General features: G+C 51.6%; 1 protein-coding gene across 2 annotated transcripts in view; it reads right to left on the reverse strand.

Moving 5' to 3' along the window:
- CUX2 (cut like homeobox 2) overlaps nt 1-16,738 on the reverse strand; it is a 319,783-nt gene that overhangs the window by 247,291 nt on the left and 55,754 nt on the right. The window contains exon 1 of one of the 2 annotated variants that reach the window (XM_030938313.1): nt 5,763-5,869. The exons of the other annotated variant lie outside the window; for it this stretch is intronic. The gene's annotated coding sequence lies outside the window, so the exon portion shown is untranslated. Of the gene's footprint in view, nt 1-5,762; nt 5,870-16,738 lie in introns of those variants that run through there. 2 annotated transcript variants of the gene reach the window in all.

A 16,738-nucleotide genomic window follows, 5' to 3' on the forward strand; every position in this document is an offset into this window, starting at 1 on the left:
TGTTCACCCAGTTTACTGATGAGGAAACTGAGTCACAGAGAGGTGAAGCCACTTGCACAAGGTTACCACTTAGCTGGGAAGTGACAGATGCAGGCTTCAAACCCAGGTCTGTGTGGCTCCAAAGTCCCAGCTCTTCTCCTGATACTCCTGGGAAAGGCAGCTGGAGAGAAAGCAATCTACAGTCCCCATCTCCCAGGGGGTGTGCAGTATAGGCCCTGGAGAGGCAGGGAGAACACACACATGCACACTCACACACACACGCACACACGCACACGCGCACACACACACACACGCACGCACACATGCGCAGGCGCACGCACGCGCACACACACACACACACAGAGCTTTCCGGCTTCCCACACTAGCACTCGCCTGAATTTCAAAACATCTCCCCTTTGCTGAGTCACCTCTTCCGTCAGCCCCTTCCTGGGAGGAGGCGGACAAATCAATAGCCATTGCCTATCAACTCAGTGATCAAATCAACCAGCATCGGGGCCCTGAGGCCACGGCTGATCATTCCAAAACCCCCAAACCCCATTTCATTACAGTTAAAATAATATTTCCTTTTAATCACCCCCAAATATTTCTGAAGAGGCAGAGATAAATAAGACTGCCTGGGGAGAGCCGGGCCATACATCTTATCACCAGAGAAGGTCACACACCGGCCCAGGGAATGAGGCAGTGGCCCTCCCCAGAGCAGGGCCCTGATCCTCAATGTGGTCCCTGAGACAATTCTGGGGAGAGCGATGAGCCCGGGTCCCTGGACAGATCAGCCAAGGACCGCTCGTTAGAGGAGAACAGGTTACAAGACACAGCTGGGAAAACCTGGCTGGGGGAAACAGAGTGTTTCAGGTAGAACCACCAAGACTCACGCCCCATTCATCCAATATGGGAGCTACAGGGTCCCCTCCTGCCCCTGTCCTTTCTTCAAAAGAAACATCCACATTCTCTGAGGGCCACAGCGGGCTGTGAGCCCAGGTGGTCCCAAAAGGAGTCAAGGTCACCAGGTGGGGCCAATGTGACTCTTGGTGTTCCATGAACTTGCAAGGTGTCTCTGAAACTCAACAGGCTGCTGTTATCTCCTCTGGTAACCAGGAATGGACTTTATAACCCCTCTTCTGGCCTGGCAGCTCTGAAAACAACCCAGCAATAAAGATAACGGCCAGCAGTCCACATTGCGTGCCAGGTCCTTTCCTTCAATATATTGTGTGAATAATCTCATTTTATAGACGAGGAACCAGGGCCACAGAGAGGTAAAGCAACTTGCCCTGTGTCACACAGCCAGAAGGGTGAAGAGCTGGGATTTGAACCAGGGAAGCCTGGCTTCTGAATCAGGCTCTTCCCCTTTTCCCACCTCCCCACCTGGTCAGTATGACTGTCCAAGGCTTTGAAACCCTCTGCAAATGATGGGGTTCAGAAGATAGTTCCTGGGCTTCTCTTTGGACTTTGTTAGCCCACAAACCTCCCATGAGCCATCCTGAGATTTGGCTTCTCGATTAAATCCTTAACGCCCCAAATCCATGCATGCATTCAACACGGATACTGTTTTTTATACTATGTAAGGGGGGAAGAAAGAAAGGCAGAAAAAGGAAGCTCTGGCCTATGAAGGACCCTAGTCTACCTAACATGAACATGGTGCAGCCAGGACATGCTGGAATTAGAAGACATAAAAAAGATGTGTGTGCCCCGAGAGAGAAAATGCAGACAACAATACAGAAAGAGAAGAGGCACCTAATAGTAGCCGTGGTGCTTAGGCAGGACTCAAAGCACAAACAGGTGAGGGTTAGGTAGAAGAAAGACATTCCAGGTGGTCAGAACAGCTCGGGCAAATGCATGGATCCAAGTTGGTCCAATCAGGAGGAATCCCAGGACATTTGCTAAAGCCTAGGAAAGAGCTGCTTTCTTTCCCTGGGAGTTGCCAAGGTGGTGAAACAGAGCTACCAGGGGAGAATCCTGGCTCAGAACAAAGCCCACCCATACAGGGGAAAAGCTGAGCCAGGATCTGAGTAGGATGAGATAACATCATTTGAGCAGCTGGATACAGTCATGCCTGAAGCGAGACACCTTACCCTTTCAGGTCACATGAGCCAATAAAAATCTTCTTTTGTTTAAGTGGACTCCAAATAAGTTTCTCTCAGATAGAACCTTAAGAGTCCTGCCTGTTATAGCAGACAGTGGCCCCAAATCGTCCCCAAGTGTGACAAAGTCCCTGAAAAGTCTATCTGAGATTCATGCATCAACCAATTCTCTTCTTTCACTTGGCCCCAACAGGGAATCTCCTTGCATCCCAGCACCGAGCACAGAAATGTTCATTGAATGAATGAATGAATGAATGAATGAATGAATGAATGAAGTTTCCCTCACAGTTGATGTACGCCTGTCTGTCAAGGTCATATTCACTGCCTCTAACCTATTCCTTGGTCTTCGAGTTGAGAGATAGCACCTCAGTTTCCTGCCAGCTCCTTTATCTCTGGCCATCACACTCACAGTTAAGTGACTGACTCCAAGGGATGTTCCCAGCACCCAGGAACAACTCTGCAACGGGAAGATGCTTCCATCAGGCGCCCTGTTCATGGGAAACTGCCAGGTCATTCCTGAACCCAATCACCTGTTAGCCACAGTGAGCATGGTGCACCGCTCGTCCACCCATCAAGCATTGATTGAGCATCTACTATACACCAGACCTTTTGCTCAAAGCATCCAAATGAGTGAGGTCTGGGTCCAGAGGCAAAAATCCATGAAACAGAAGAAGCTTTACCCCCATCCGATAAGACCGTCAAAGTAAGAGGAGTGTCCCCTCTAGGCAGGAAACTTACAAACTTATCTGTTGCTAATAATAATAAAAATAAAAGGTTTTCTCCTTAAAAAAAAAAACCCTTTCTGTAGACATCAAGGCATCCACTTCAAATCTTGTTGGTATCCCCGTTAAACTGGCAAGGAATATCACCTTGCAAAAAGATAAAATAGTAACAATAGTAATAACAATAACAGCCCCCCCCTTTTTTTGGATCACTTACTATGCAAACTGCCAAGCTAAATGTTTTAGCTACACTGTCTCACTGAACCTTTGCAGCCTGCTACCAAGTGGGTAAACAGATGCTCAGAGAGGTTAAGGAGCTGCCCTGAAGTCACTCAGCTACTGGAAGAACTAGGACTTCTACACAGATTTGGAAGACTCCAAAATGTCTCCAAGCCTCAGCTTTCTCCTCATAAAATAGGAATAAGGATTTACTTTAAGGGGTTTCTACGAAGACTAGATGAGATCATACATGCAAGCTGTTTCAGCACACGGCCTGGCCCAGGCAGAGGGCCTCACTGAGCGAGCCTGAGTATTTCATCATCAACATGTCCGTGATTTAAGGTTTAGGTCCGTGATTAATGGTTTAAGGTGGGATGGGCTCAGGGCACAGTGTGGTGCCAGGCTCAAGGGAAATCTCATGCCACTCTCCTCTCAGCTGTCTGCCACCAATGCTCAGATGTCAGTCGGCTTTGGACAAGTGCACAAAACAGTCTCGGCTGCCCACAGCCACCACAAGCCTGAGCTTGCTAGATCCACCCTCGGAGGGAGAGCTGCCAGGTGGCTTCCTTGCCGGCTGGCTCCCACCGCTGGCTGCTGCCCAGGGTGATTTAACCTGAGTCCCTGCCTGCCTCACCAGAGCGTTGGAGGAGAGACAGGCACAGCATTTGGCGCGGCCCACCCACGCAGGACACCCACCCCATAACCCATACCACGATGCCTCGGGCATGCCCAGCCAGATGCCTGGCACACAGCAGCTGCCTGACAGCAGCACACAGTGGGCAAGGCTGCAGAAAGAGTGGGTTACACATCGTGTGATTTTAAAAAAAGAGGATATTGTGTGCCGATGGGATGTTTTAATCTGAGTTCAGGTGTTCCAGAAATAACAGTAATAGCTCCTGCTCTATAGTACTTACTATAACCTTTTATGTAAAGTAAGAAATTTAACTCTCACAACATCCCCATGTAGTCGGCACCGTATTTAGCCTGATTTTGCAGGTAAGGAAACTGAGGCACAGATAAAGTGACCTGCCTGATATCACACATAGCTAGGACACACTGAACCAATCTGGCCCACGGAAGTCTGCCATGTTCCAGAAAGACCCCAAGGGAACAAGTAAGAGACAGCCCTGAGCCTGGCACTGTTATGACTCTCATTTTACAGGTGGGAAGACTAAAGCTCAGCGAAGCTCAGCAACATGCCTAAGGCCACATGGCATTCGAAGCCAGGCTCCAGATATGCATCTGGCACTGGCACGACCATCTTTTATTCTGCAGAGTACCTGGTTTCTATTTTGTAAGATGTGACTCCCCCTACCCACTCACCCACCCAGCCACCCAGATCTGCAGAGGGCGATACCACAACATGACAAATCCCAGTGAAGGGACAGTGAACCGGACAGGGACAGAGATCAAAAGGAGATTCCTCTGGCTCTGTGGCTTTGTGGAGAAGCCCGAAAGCCACCAGGTTCCCTGCAAGGCATGGGTTTTCTAGCCTGGAGAAGCGGCTGTAGGGGGTCACACCCTGCAGGTGGCAGGGTGCAGGGCTGCTGTGGTGTGGTCATCTGGGGGACCCTGACAATCTCCAGAGCTGTGGCCAGAGTCCCTTACCAACCAGCTCGGGGCAGCCTTCCTGGAAGATGCATCCCAGAAACCAATCCTGGGGCACCAGCCTCCCCCAGGCCAGACTGACTCACTGTCACCCAGGGGTCCTCATCACGAGGGGTGAGTGCACCTTGAAAAAGCGCATTCGTATCACAGAATCCTTTGATATTTAGAAAGCAACACCCCTTCCAAAAACAAAACACCCATTGTTTTTATAGCCCAAGCTACAGAAGGCAATTCTTGACAAAACCATCTTGGTTGGAAAAGGGTGGGTTAAAAATGGCCACAGCCCTCAGAGGGACCGGGGAGGGTTTCCAGGCTCTGACTGGAGCTGGGGCCGAGGCAAGAGGCTGGGAGTCTGCAGTGAACTCCTTGGTGGCAGGCTGTGCTGCCTAGGGAGGGCTCTGCTGGGTGCTCCCCCAAGAAAGATAGAAGTGCCCCACACATGTGCTCACATGCAACACATGCAACATGTGTTCACATACATACTCACACAGGTGTCCAGCACATGAGCACTGCTCACACCCTCCTGTGCAATGTGGGCTCAGTTCACACGCTCTCATATGTAGCACACACATGCAAAATACATGCACACAACTCACTCTGCCACGTGACACCCTCCTCCATGCAAGCTCACATGTTGAAATGCATATGATTCACACACTTGTGTGTGTACACTCATGCTTACACACACACGCATACCCCTCTGACTTGCACACATGGGTGTCTGCGCCCACACAGACCCACCAGTCACACACCCACGTGTCTCCTTAAGATACACACATCCACACAAACAGAAAGACACAGAGGGCCAAGACCCACACCCAGCCACACCCATGGCCACCTCTGAAGACACACAGACCCACACACAACTCACGAGTGCACACGCAGAGATAGGCAGAGATCCACACTCAATCTCATGCATGGACGGCTCTCACAGCCACCACACACACAGAGAAAGACACATGGAGAGCCACACAGGCCACGCTTACATCGGGCTGGACACACAAAGGGGCACAAGGACACACACAGACACAAGGACACACACACACACACACACATACACACATACACACAGTCACAGGCTCCTGCTCTCACATCCCCCAAGTTCTCTTAACCCTCCGCGGGTCCTCACACTCACCCTGGGCAGCTGCTGCCTCCTTTCCGGAGCCGTCCAGGCTCCCAGAAGTGTCCAGACACAGCCCTGCTCTGAGGGCCTGTCAGCAGCACCACCGGCAAATAAAAAGCGAATGTGCAAAAATAAAAGCGAAAGGCTGTGATAAAGCCGTTCCCTTCCCACAGGACTCTGAGCTGACGCAGGTTCTGCTCTGCAATAAACATTTTCATTCTAATTTTAAAAGACATTAGCATTACCTCTTTGGCTCTCAATCGAGCCAGACGGTACCTCGCCTCCTAGCTGCCCGTCGGCCTCACTGGGCATGGAAGGGACAGAGGGTCACTCTGCATGATGGGCACTGACCAGGCTGCCTGGGTCTGATTTTACACCATCCGTGCGGGTCCCAGTTTTGGCGTCCGATAAACTCAGTAAGTGATCAGAGACACTGGGAGCCCCAAATCTGGCAGAGACATCCCCCAACTTCCCCTGAGACTCTGTCTCACCCCAGCCAGGATTCCTGCAGGTCCAATGCTGTTCTCCCATGTGAGGGCTACACATGAGGAAGGTAGTTTTCAAATGGCAGGTCTGCCCCCAACAAATAGATGGCCACCCCCACTTCCCCACAACTTGACCTGCCTGCAAACCCGAGTCTCACCTCATATCTCCCAGCAGTGACCCAACCTGGCTTTCCGGGCTTGGCAAGGAATGAAGGAAGAAGAGAAACCACGTAACGGTTTAAGAAAGCAGCGAGCTATTTTTATGAGCTCAGAGGCCTAGACCCCAAAATGCAGCACTGCCTCTGGCCTCCAGCCTCAGCTCTTGCCACGCCCTGATCAACTGGAGGTCCCAGGCACTCTGAACACTGATTTGCACAAAGCCCACCTCCGAGCCTTTGGCCAGGCCATTTCCTCCACCTCTGCTGGGGCAGGACCTGGTTGCCCTTCAGGTCTGAGCTTCCAAGTCACTTCCTTCCACACTGCTGAGCATTTGGGATCCTGTGTTGAACGGGGCAACCCAGTTCCTGCCTTCACTGAGCATATGATGTAGGCGGCCTCCTCTGGGAGGCTTCCTTGGCCTTCCAGGCTATATTGAGCACCTGTCCTCACTCCAGAGGCCTCCTGGCTCCTACTCAGGGACAGCTCTTCTCAGGCTGGTTCTATGTGCTGCACTTCTGGCTATCCCTGTCTGGGGACTCCCCGAGGGGAGAAGGCAGTCTGCGGTGCTCCCCCTTTCCCCTGCACCAGGCGTGAGCCCCACAGGCGGCTGCTAAGTGCGTGAATAAATGAATACCCAGCTTGTGCCAGCCGAGGCCAAGTCCCTCCAGCATGGCTCACTGTCTTCCTCCTCTGAACTCACAAAGAAAAAGGGAAACAGGAGACCAAAGTGAGTCCCTGCTAGAGAGAGGCAGGTGACGTCAGCCCCCTGCTCCTGTCCCAGCTGCTGTGGGCTGGGGGCATAGGTCCCCTCTGGCCATTCCCCACTGTTAACATGTCACCATATTGTCAACTGGGCCTCCGCAGTTCCCGAGCATCAAGATATGGGATGGAAAGGAGAAATGCCGGCAAGGCAGCTCACAGTAGCCTCGGTGGCCTCCCTCCAGAGACACAAATCTACTTTGAAAGGTCCCTTGCTGGCCCACACCCGGGAAGTCCTGGTGCCAAGGCCGATGACTGCAGCTCCTCCCTGTCTCTCCCACTCAGTTCTTTTTTTTTTTTTTTTCAGATGAAGTCTCGCTCTGTCGCCCAGGCTGGAGTGCAGTGGCATGATTTTGGCTCACTGTAACCTCCACCTCCCAGGTTCAAGTGATTCGCCTGCCTCAGCCTGCAGAGCAGCTGGGATTATAGGCATGCACCACCACACCCCGCTAGTTTTTATACTTTTAGTAGAGACGGGGTTTTGCCATGTTGTCCAGCCTAGTCTCGAACTCCTGACCTCAAGTGATCCACTTGCCAAGGCCTCCCAAGTGCTAGTATTACAGGCGTAAGCCACTGCGCCCAGCCCCCGACTCTGTTCTTAACCCCACAACCCTCCTCTCCATGGTGGCCTGAGACTTCTTTGCAAAAGGTAAGTGGATCCTGTCACTACTGTCCCCAGCTTATGCCCTTCAATGGCTTCCCGTAGCTTTTAGAATTAAACACCCTAAATCCTTACTCTGAGCCTCGGGGAAATGTCCAAACTCCATGCAGTGGCCTCGGGGCCTTGTCTGATCTGACACCCACCGACCACTCCAAGCTCACCTCTATCCCAGCAAAATGACTCACATGCCCCGGAGCCTGGGTTCTCTGTGCCAATGCCCACGCTGTTCTTGGTGCCCAGTGCTGTCCCCCAGGTACAAAATAGCCACCCCGATCCCCTGCCTGCTCGCTGCGGTCTCTTTGCAGATCCTCCCTGGCTCCTGACTCTGAGCGCCTCGCTTGCCGAGCAGGACTTGCTGCTGTGGGAAAATGTCATCTTGTGCAGTCACGGGTGGTCTTCTCACCCCGGTGACCCCCCTGAGAGAAGGAGCCTATTTTAGTTATCTAGGAGCTCCCCAGATCTGGCCCAGGGTAGGCACATGAATATGTGTTAATTATTGCTGCTGTGATTAATATCATTTTAGGCTCCCTCTGCTGCTGGTGCCTTGCTCTAAACTCTCGTATTAGTTTGTTGCTAATAAATAAAGCCAAAAAGAAAGACCCTGGCTCCTCTGCTTCCTCCCCAACTCCCCATGCTGCTCTCTGGAGATGGAGGGCTTGGGGACAAGCAGGTGAGCAATGTGTCACTTCCCAAAACACTCCCCAAAATTGAACAGGAAGATGGGGTTCATCACCCCAAGACAGGCATCTGAGTACCTGAGCCCAGAACAACGTGGATTTTCACTCCAAGGCCACACCTTGTGGTCTTAGGTGACACACACACATTTGAGGGTCTCATGTCACCTTCCTGGGTGTATCTGGACCAGAGCTCCCATCAGAAGCATAAGAAGGGAACAGGAAGGATGCCCAGTGCAGAACTTTTGGGGGTGCTGGGCTCTGTCGGATGCGTTGGCAAGGCTCTGCTTTTAGGATTTAATACTTTCTATCTTGACAACAGGGACTCACCCTCTGAAGCCAAGATCTTAGCTGCCCCCCAACTTCTTCTTCTTCTTTTTTTCTTTGTTTTTAAGACAGAGCCCTGCTTTTTTGCCCAGGCTGGAGTACAGTGGTATGATCTTGACTCACTGTAACCTCCACCTCCCGGGTTCAAGCAATTCTCTGCCTCAGACTTCCAAGTAGCTGGGATTACAGGGGCCCGCCACCATGCCTGGCTAATTTTTGTATTTTTAGTAGAGATGGAGTTTCACCATGCTGCCCAGGTTGGTCTCTAACTCACCTCAAGCGATCCACCTACCTCGACCTCCCAAAGTGCTGGGATTACAGCCCACCATCTTCTTCAAGCCACATCTCCTGAACAATTCCAGCTCCACTCACAAACCCACCCCGTGGCTGAGCTGGCCTTGCTTTCTGGAGGGAAAGAGGAGGCTGGAGGCGCTGCTGAGCTGGGAAGCGGGGATGTGAAGCATCAGAGAAGAGGGACAGGACCATGGGAAGGCTATGGGGCCTCGGGCAAGTGACTTTGCCTCTGTGAGCCTCAGTTTCCTCTTCTGGAAAATGGGTATAAGTGATAAAATCTCCCGAGATTCCACACGGGGAGTACCCAGCACAGGGCCTGGTCTCCCACTCTGCTCCGTGGTGGCCACGGGGATGATAATTTGGGTAAATCCAACGGGTTTCTGGGACAGCAAGAAAGGATGTGAGGGGTAGGGGGATAGAACAGCCCGAGGCAGACAAAGGACCTCAGTCCAGGCAGGTAAGGAACTTGAGACCTCCATGGTCTGATTCCCCCTCACCCCCACCAGAGGGCTCCATTTTGTACCCTCTGGGCTGTTGCAAGAATTCGGACCAGGCTCTGGTGATGATAACTGCTCTGAGCACCAGGCAGCTCTTGGTTCTCCCTGCTGATGGGGGGCTCAGTGGCACACTTAATCCTGGAACTATTACTCATCCACGAGTCACTGGTTGAGCCCCTGGCACTCCCTCTTGTCCCAGCATCACTGCTGACCCTGTCAGCCTCTGAGCCCTTGCTCGAGGAGGCTCAGACTTGCACTAGGTGGCTCGGCTTCAAGGACAGCTCACAGCTCCTGCATGGAGCAGATGCATGAGAGTAACCACCATCTGCAGGGACTCACTCCAGGCCCAGCATTTCCTGACCCTACATGGCACCCAGCATGTTCCTCCATTCTGGCTTTGAGACATTGAAAGGGGTGACAATGTCCAAAGCAGACAAAATGGAGGCTGTGAGTTTCCCTTATTTCATGGAGAGAAAAAGTAGTGATGGTAGTAATGGTAATATTGATCAACACAATTTTAATAGGAACAGCTATAACTCACACACTGAGTCCTCCACCTGCACCCTCTCATCTACCCCTCACTGCAGCCCTCAAGGAGGGGATGCTATGCTTACTTTACAAATGAGGAAACTGAGACTTAAAATGGTGAAGTCATTTCCCTCCTTACCTCATTAGACCAGAAAATAAAGACTCAGAGAAGGCAGGCCACTTGCCTAAGAACACACAGTGCGTAACAGACAGGAATTTGATACCAAGAGTATCTAACCTTCATCCTTTTTTTTTTTTGAGATAGGGTCTCACTCTGTTGCCCAGGCTGGAGTGCAGTGGTACAATCACAGCTCACTACAGCCTCAACCTCCTGGGCTCAGGCGATCCTCCCAACTCAGCCTCCCGAGTAGGTGGGACTACAGGCATGCACCACCTCACCTGGCTAATTATTGTATTTTTGGTAGAGATGGGGTTTTACCATGTTGCCCAGGCTGGCCTTGAACCCCTGAGCTCAAGACTGCCTCTGTCTCCCAAAGTTCTAGGATTACACGCATGAGCCACGGTGCCCGGCCACCCTCATGCTCTTAACCACAGCTGTTCCCACCCCAGGATAACACATGGCTAGTCATTCAGTAAACAGTGTAAGAGATGCTGTGGGGTATCTGGTGCTAGGCAGACTGAGGTGAAGTCCCTGGGTGCTTGCAGCTGACTCTCTAAACAGGAGGAGACAGACACTGAAGGCTGCATTACTCCCAAGGTGATGACAGCCAGGTAGCGGGTCAGGGGACAATTCCGTAACCAAGCCAGTCTACCTTCTTCCAGAGATCAAGAGAGCCTCCCTGGTTAAATAAGACAGCCTCCAGGCTGCACAAAACTTCCGGCCCAATGAGCAAGACAGACATGCATTGAACAGTATCACATAAATCACTTCTATTGCTTAAAAGGTGGATGCACCAGCTGTAGTGGCTCAGGCCTATCATCTCACCACTTTGGGAGACTGAGATGGAAAGATCACTTGAGCCCAGGAGTAGGAGACCAGCCTGGGCAAAGAGTGAGACCTCCATCTCCCTCCAGCCCCCAAAAATTAGCCAGACATGGTGGCACACGCCTGTAGTCCCAGATACTGGGGAGGCTGAGGTGGGAGGATGCCTTGAGCCTAAGGGGTTGAGGCTGCAGTGAGCTGGGATTGCACCACTGCTCTTAGCCTGGGAAACTGAGCAAGAACGTGTCTCAAAGAAAAAAGGTGGATGCTGCCAAAGGCTAGGCGCTGTTGCAACCGGGGCACAGGGGGAAGACACAGGTCTCTAACCCCAGTCCCCAAGCTAAGGTAACAGCAGAAGTTACTTACCTGGCAGGAAAACCAGGCTCCCAGTACGATCTTTGCCTCCCTCTGCCCGCTCCTGGTCCCTGTCCACTTCTCCTGCCCTTCCGCCACAATGAGGTGGCCAGGGCTGCTCACACTGGGCCCAGCCGCAGGCTCTGTTCCCCTCCTTCATGCGGCTCTCGGAGAGATCGATTCCGCCACGGGAACGGCCAGGATAATTTTTGCTTAGCTTCAAATACCTGGTTCTCATGAATTCCTCTGCCAGCAGGTTATAAAGCTTCCTCTAAAACGTGGGGGAAAGATTAAGCCTGCTTATGGTTAATACACTGTCCCCTGTCCGTCAAACTGCCTGTCTGCTATTGAAAGTTCACTATTAGATACTTATTTAAACAGCCTCGCAAGGCTTCCGAAGAAAGTGCAGTTATGCATTTTTCCCCTCCTTGCTGGCGCGAACGACTATAGATAAACATCAATTGGCTCCTGCGGATCACAGTCACAGTAAATAAATTTTTCAGGAAGCTTGAGATCCGCACAAAGGCTCCACCAAGCTCCCATTTCACACAACATCAATGTTTGGCCTCCAAGAAATAAAAGCTCTAAGGTGTCCGTCGCCAGGGCAAAATTATCAATTGTCAAGTCACTTTTAAAAGAAAAAGAAGATAGAGGCTTTCAGGGAGCCATTTCATCCTGCAGCTTAAAATAAAAGGAAGAGCGACAGGCACTTCACCCACAAACTAACCACTAGGACTTCCCCCTAAAAGCTCAGGTGTTCATCGCCCCCCCTCAAATTTCTGGCCCCAGCCCTGCTGCCCCGGGTGAGCTGAAGCAGTCAGTTCAGCTTGGAGCAGCCAGTTCTGGCTGAGTTCAGTGACTTCAGTGACTCAGGCGTTGGGTTATTTTTACTTTCTCAAAGTGGGTTTTTTTTTTTCACTACTTTTAGAAGTGGCAGACGAGGCTTGTCTATTATAAAATATTTGTTGCAAACACACGCACTCACTTGCTCACCGCCCCACACACAGTTCTCATCTGTGTAAAAATCTCAAGTCACCATGGTGTGAGGGGCAGGAGATGCAAAAGCTAGGACACCCTCCTTGGCGAGCCGGGGTTTATGTAACACTCAGCACAGTTCTGCTGGAGTGGGGGTCATCTAAGCTGGGAACCTGAAACAAGTGTCATTTCCCAGATGGGGAAACTGAGGTACAGGGGAGCCTGAGGAAGGGAGATGTAGAGGCAGATGTACCTGCATTTGAATCTCAGCTCTACTACGTTCCCACTGCATGGCCTTGGGCAGGAAACTTAAATCTGTTGGAGCCTGGCCAGGTACAGTAGCTCACGCCTGCAGTCCCAGCACTTTGGGAGGCCAAGGCGGGTGGATCTCTTGAGCCCAGGAATTCGAGACCAGCCTGGGCAATATGGCGAAAACTTGTCTCTACAAAAAATACAAAAATTAGCTGAGCTTGTTGGCAGGCACCTGTGGTCCCAGCTACTGGGGAGGCTGAGGTGGGGAGGATCATTTGAGCCTGGGAGGCAGAGGCTGTAGTAAGCCATGATGGGGCCACTGCATTCCAGCCTGGGTGACATAGCGAGACCCTTTCTCAAAAAAAAAAAAAAAAAAAAAAGAGATTCGGTTCCCTTATCTGGAAAATAAATATGGATTACAGCTGTCCCTTCCTCACAGAGTCACTGCAAAGATTAGCCTCTGCCATTCCTATTTGCCCGCTTTATTATTAAAGGTATTAGACCCTCCTAGCCAATTGCCGGCAGGACCAGGACTGGATGTGAGAAAGGAACACTGCTCTTGGAGGCAGCAGATCCAGCCCTGATTCCAGGCCTGTCACTTTTGCTCATGGCTCCTCTCCCAGTCCCAGATTCTTTGTCCAAATAATGAGACCTTGGACTAGTCAGTGTCTAGCATTAAAACTCATAGTGACGTCTTCCCAACAGCCTCATTGGGAAGGTACTATTATTATGCCCAATTTACAGAGATGAAAATTGAGGCTCTGGGAAAGGTAAGCTGTCAGGAAAGGCCAATAGCCTAGACCTCAGCTCAGCCTGTTCAGAAGCCTCTGCTCCTCCTGCCTGACCACACAGCCCCGTTTGCAGCCAAGACTTCAAGTCTCAGTGTTTCATTCAGAGACACATCTGGGACTAACATCTGGAGCCTTCTTCCTACCTGCGGATGGGGGAGCCATTCCCACACCTTCTCTCTTCTTCCCCACAGAACTCCTAACAAAGGTCAGGGTGAAAAGGACACCCTTGCTCTCAACGTTTTCTAAAGATGCTGGTATTGGGTTGAATTGTGGTCCCCTAAAATTCACATCATCTTGAACCTCAGAATGTGACCTTATTTGGAAATAAGATAAGGTCAGAAAGAAACTTAAATCTGTTAGAGCTTGGCCGGGCGCAGTGGCTCATGCCTGCGGAGGCCAAGGCGGGTGGATTTAATCAGTTATGTTAAGATGAGAGCATATCGGATTAAGGTGGGCCCTAAATCTAGCAACCCTCGTCCTTTTAAGGAGAGACAGGTGCAAAGATAAGACAGTCATGTGGCGACAGAGGCACGATTGGAGTGATGTGGCCACAAGCCAGGGAATGCCAGGCAGGGCCGGCAGCCACCAGAAGCTGGGGGAGGTGAGGAAGGACCCTCCCCTGGAGTCTGGAGAGGGAGCACAGCCCTGCAGACACCTTGATCTTGGACTTCTGGCTCCAGAACCACGATAGGACAAATTTCTACTGTTTTAAGTCCCTTTAGTTGGTGGTAATTTGTTCCAAGGGTCCTCAGAAAGGAATACAGTGTTCTTCTATAAAAAGTGCTTAGAACCCCAGGTGACAATTATCTGGGCTTTGGGAAGGTTCCAGGCTGGGTGGGGTGAAAAACTGAGGTGGGTCCCATCAGTTGGGCAACCGGGATGAGGTAGCCCAATCCTGCACCCCTGCATGGCCTGATCTCTGGTCTTAGGGGTCTGCACAGGGAAGGGTGAAGGCTGCCTGATTGTACTTGACCTCAGCCAATGGTGACCCCAGTTGTGTCTCCTCCAGGCCTTTGTGAAAAGGGCATGGCTGAGTCAGGAAAACCACCCTGGCAGCTTTGGGGCTGCGGATCTCACTTCCCTCCGCAAACAGGAACAATGAGGCCAATCTCCTGGGGCCAAGTCCAAGACAGTCTTTTATCCAGCCCATGGCGCCTGCTCGCCTGGCCCTGGCTGGAGTGGGAACACTGACTCCTTCAGCCACCTTTTGGGTGAGTCCAGTGAGTGACCCCTTACATGGATATGCACACAGATGTGCAAATTGAGGCCGAGAGTGACTCAAGTTCCTGGCTCAAGGTCCCATGTAGTGGGGATGCGGCGCAGCCAGGCACAGACTCACTCTGTCAGATTTCACTCCCCGTGGCCTTAACCCCAAAGATCAAGGAGAAACACGCAGGGAGCCTCGGCACACAGTAGGTGCTCCATCAATGCTGGCTTGTGCTTGCTTAGAACCTGCTGTTTGGTGACGGCATTGTTTCTCAGTGCCTCTCCTGAGATGAGAAGGAGACCTCAAACTGGATTTTACAATTAAAAAAAAAAGAGAGAGAGAGAGAAGTAGCATCTCTGTTCAGCTGATGGGTTGGTGGCACATTTGAAAAACCACTGGACAAAATAATGGAGCTTGTATCTCTAACACCAGGGGTCTCTGGGTGAGGTTTGGGATTTTTTTGCAGTTCACTGCAAGGCGTGGGCTCAGGGAGGATATCATTTGACCCTCACCCAGAAAAAGGATGCTGAGAGATGGGGAGGTGGAAATCACCTGTTTTACAGAGATCAAAGAATAGAGTAGTAAACGGATCGCAGGCCGGGCACGGTGGCTCACCCCTGTGATCTCAACACTTTGGGAGGCTGAGGAGGGTGAATCACTTGAGGCCAGGAGTTTGAGACCCGCCTGGCCAACATGGTGAAACCCCGTCTCTACTAAAAATACAAAAAATTAGCCAGGTGTGGTGGCGCATGCCTGTAATCCCACCTACTCAGGAGGCTGAGGCAGGAGAATCGCTTGAACCCAGGAGGCGGAGATTGCAGTGAGCCGAGATCATGCCACCGCACTCCAGAGCTAGAGATTCCACTTCAAAAACAAAGAAGAGGTAAAGGGATTGCCCCTTTCGGGCCAGCCCAGAACCCAAGACAGAAACCTCGCTCACCTGAGATGCTCCCTCATCTGGCCCCTGGAGAGCTCCGTCAGCTTGGCACTGACAAATGTCCCTAACTGGTCACTCCTATCCAAGCCCATTCCCACAACTCTGCTCCAGGACAAGGGATCGCTCACCAAGATGCTGCAGCTGCCTCCTCCCTGGCCTCCCTGCCTCCACTTGGAGCTCATCTCTGCTCCCCTCCACTCCACATCATGGCCAGAGGCACCTTCCTCACATTAAGCCCACCTGCATCACTCCTCTGCCCCAAACCCTCCATGGCTCCCATCACCCTCAAAATATAGTCCAAACTCCTTATCTGCCCATGAACCCCCTGAAAGGCCTCCAGCCTGCTTTGTGCTGTTTTAACCGAAGAGGAGACACAGGGCCACAGTGACTAGGTTCTGGTTTTTGCCTGTTTAATGCTCAAGCATGAATGCTCTGGTTACAGCTCCCCCAAAGCACCTGCACTCTCTGACCTCTGAGCCTTTGTACCTGCTGTTCCCTCTTTCTGGAATGCCTTTCCCTCTACTTCCTCCCATTAACCTAGGAATGCCCAGTCATCTTTCAGCTCTCAGCTTTGATGCTGTCTCCTGCAGAGGGCTTTCCAGGCCCTCTGGGTGGCCCCTATTGCAGCACATGCCGCCCTGCGCAGGAAACCAACCTCCAAGTGGAACTTGGGTCCAGGAGAGCACTGCAGGGCCTGGAGGGGTAACATCAGGGAGGGTAATTCAGGTGGAGGCTTTGTTCCTCTCAGCTCAGAGCCCTGGGCCTCAGGGCAGACAGACCAGGATTCCAAATTACAGGCCTCAGATGCTGCCAGCATTTTTTGTCCCCTACAGTGTGTTATCGAATATCTTTTCTTATTTAATCCCCACTATTCTCCTCATTTCTCAGATGGGGAAACTGAGGCTTGAAGAGAAATCAGTTGCCTAAGGCCACAGTTTGGTGATCTACAGAGCAAAGACTCGATGCCAGCACTGCTGGCCTTGGCCTCCAGGGCTTATGCCCTTGATCACTGTCACTGGGCAGAAGATGCTCTGAGAACAGCAACTGCACAGGACAAAGCAAAGTGACTGATCATTACCACAGGATGCAGGAGCTAGGGAAGACTGCATCTCCACTTGGAATATCCTGCAGGTCGCTTTGCCCCA

This window comes from Rhinopithecus roxellana, chromosome 10, assembly GCF_007565055.1.
Source record: "Rhinopithecus roxellana isolate Shanxi Qingling chromosome 10, ASM756505v1, whole genome shotgun sequence".
Lineage (NCBI taxonomy): Eukaryota > Metazoa > Chordata > Mammalia > Primates > Cercopithecidae > Rhinopithecus > Rhinopithecus roxellana.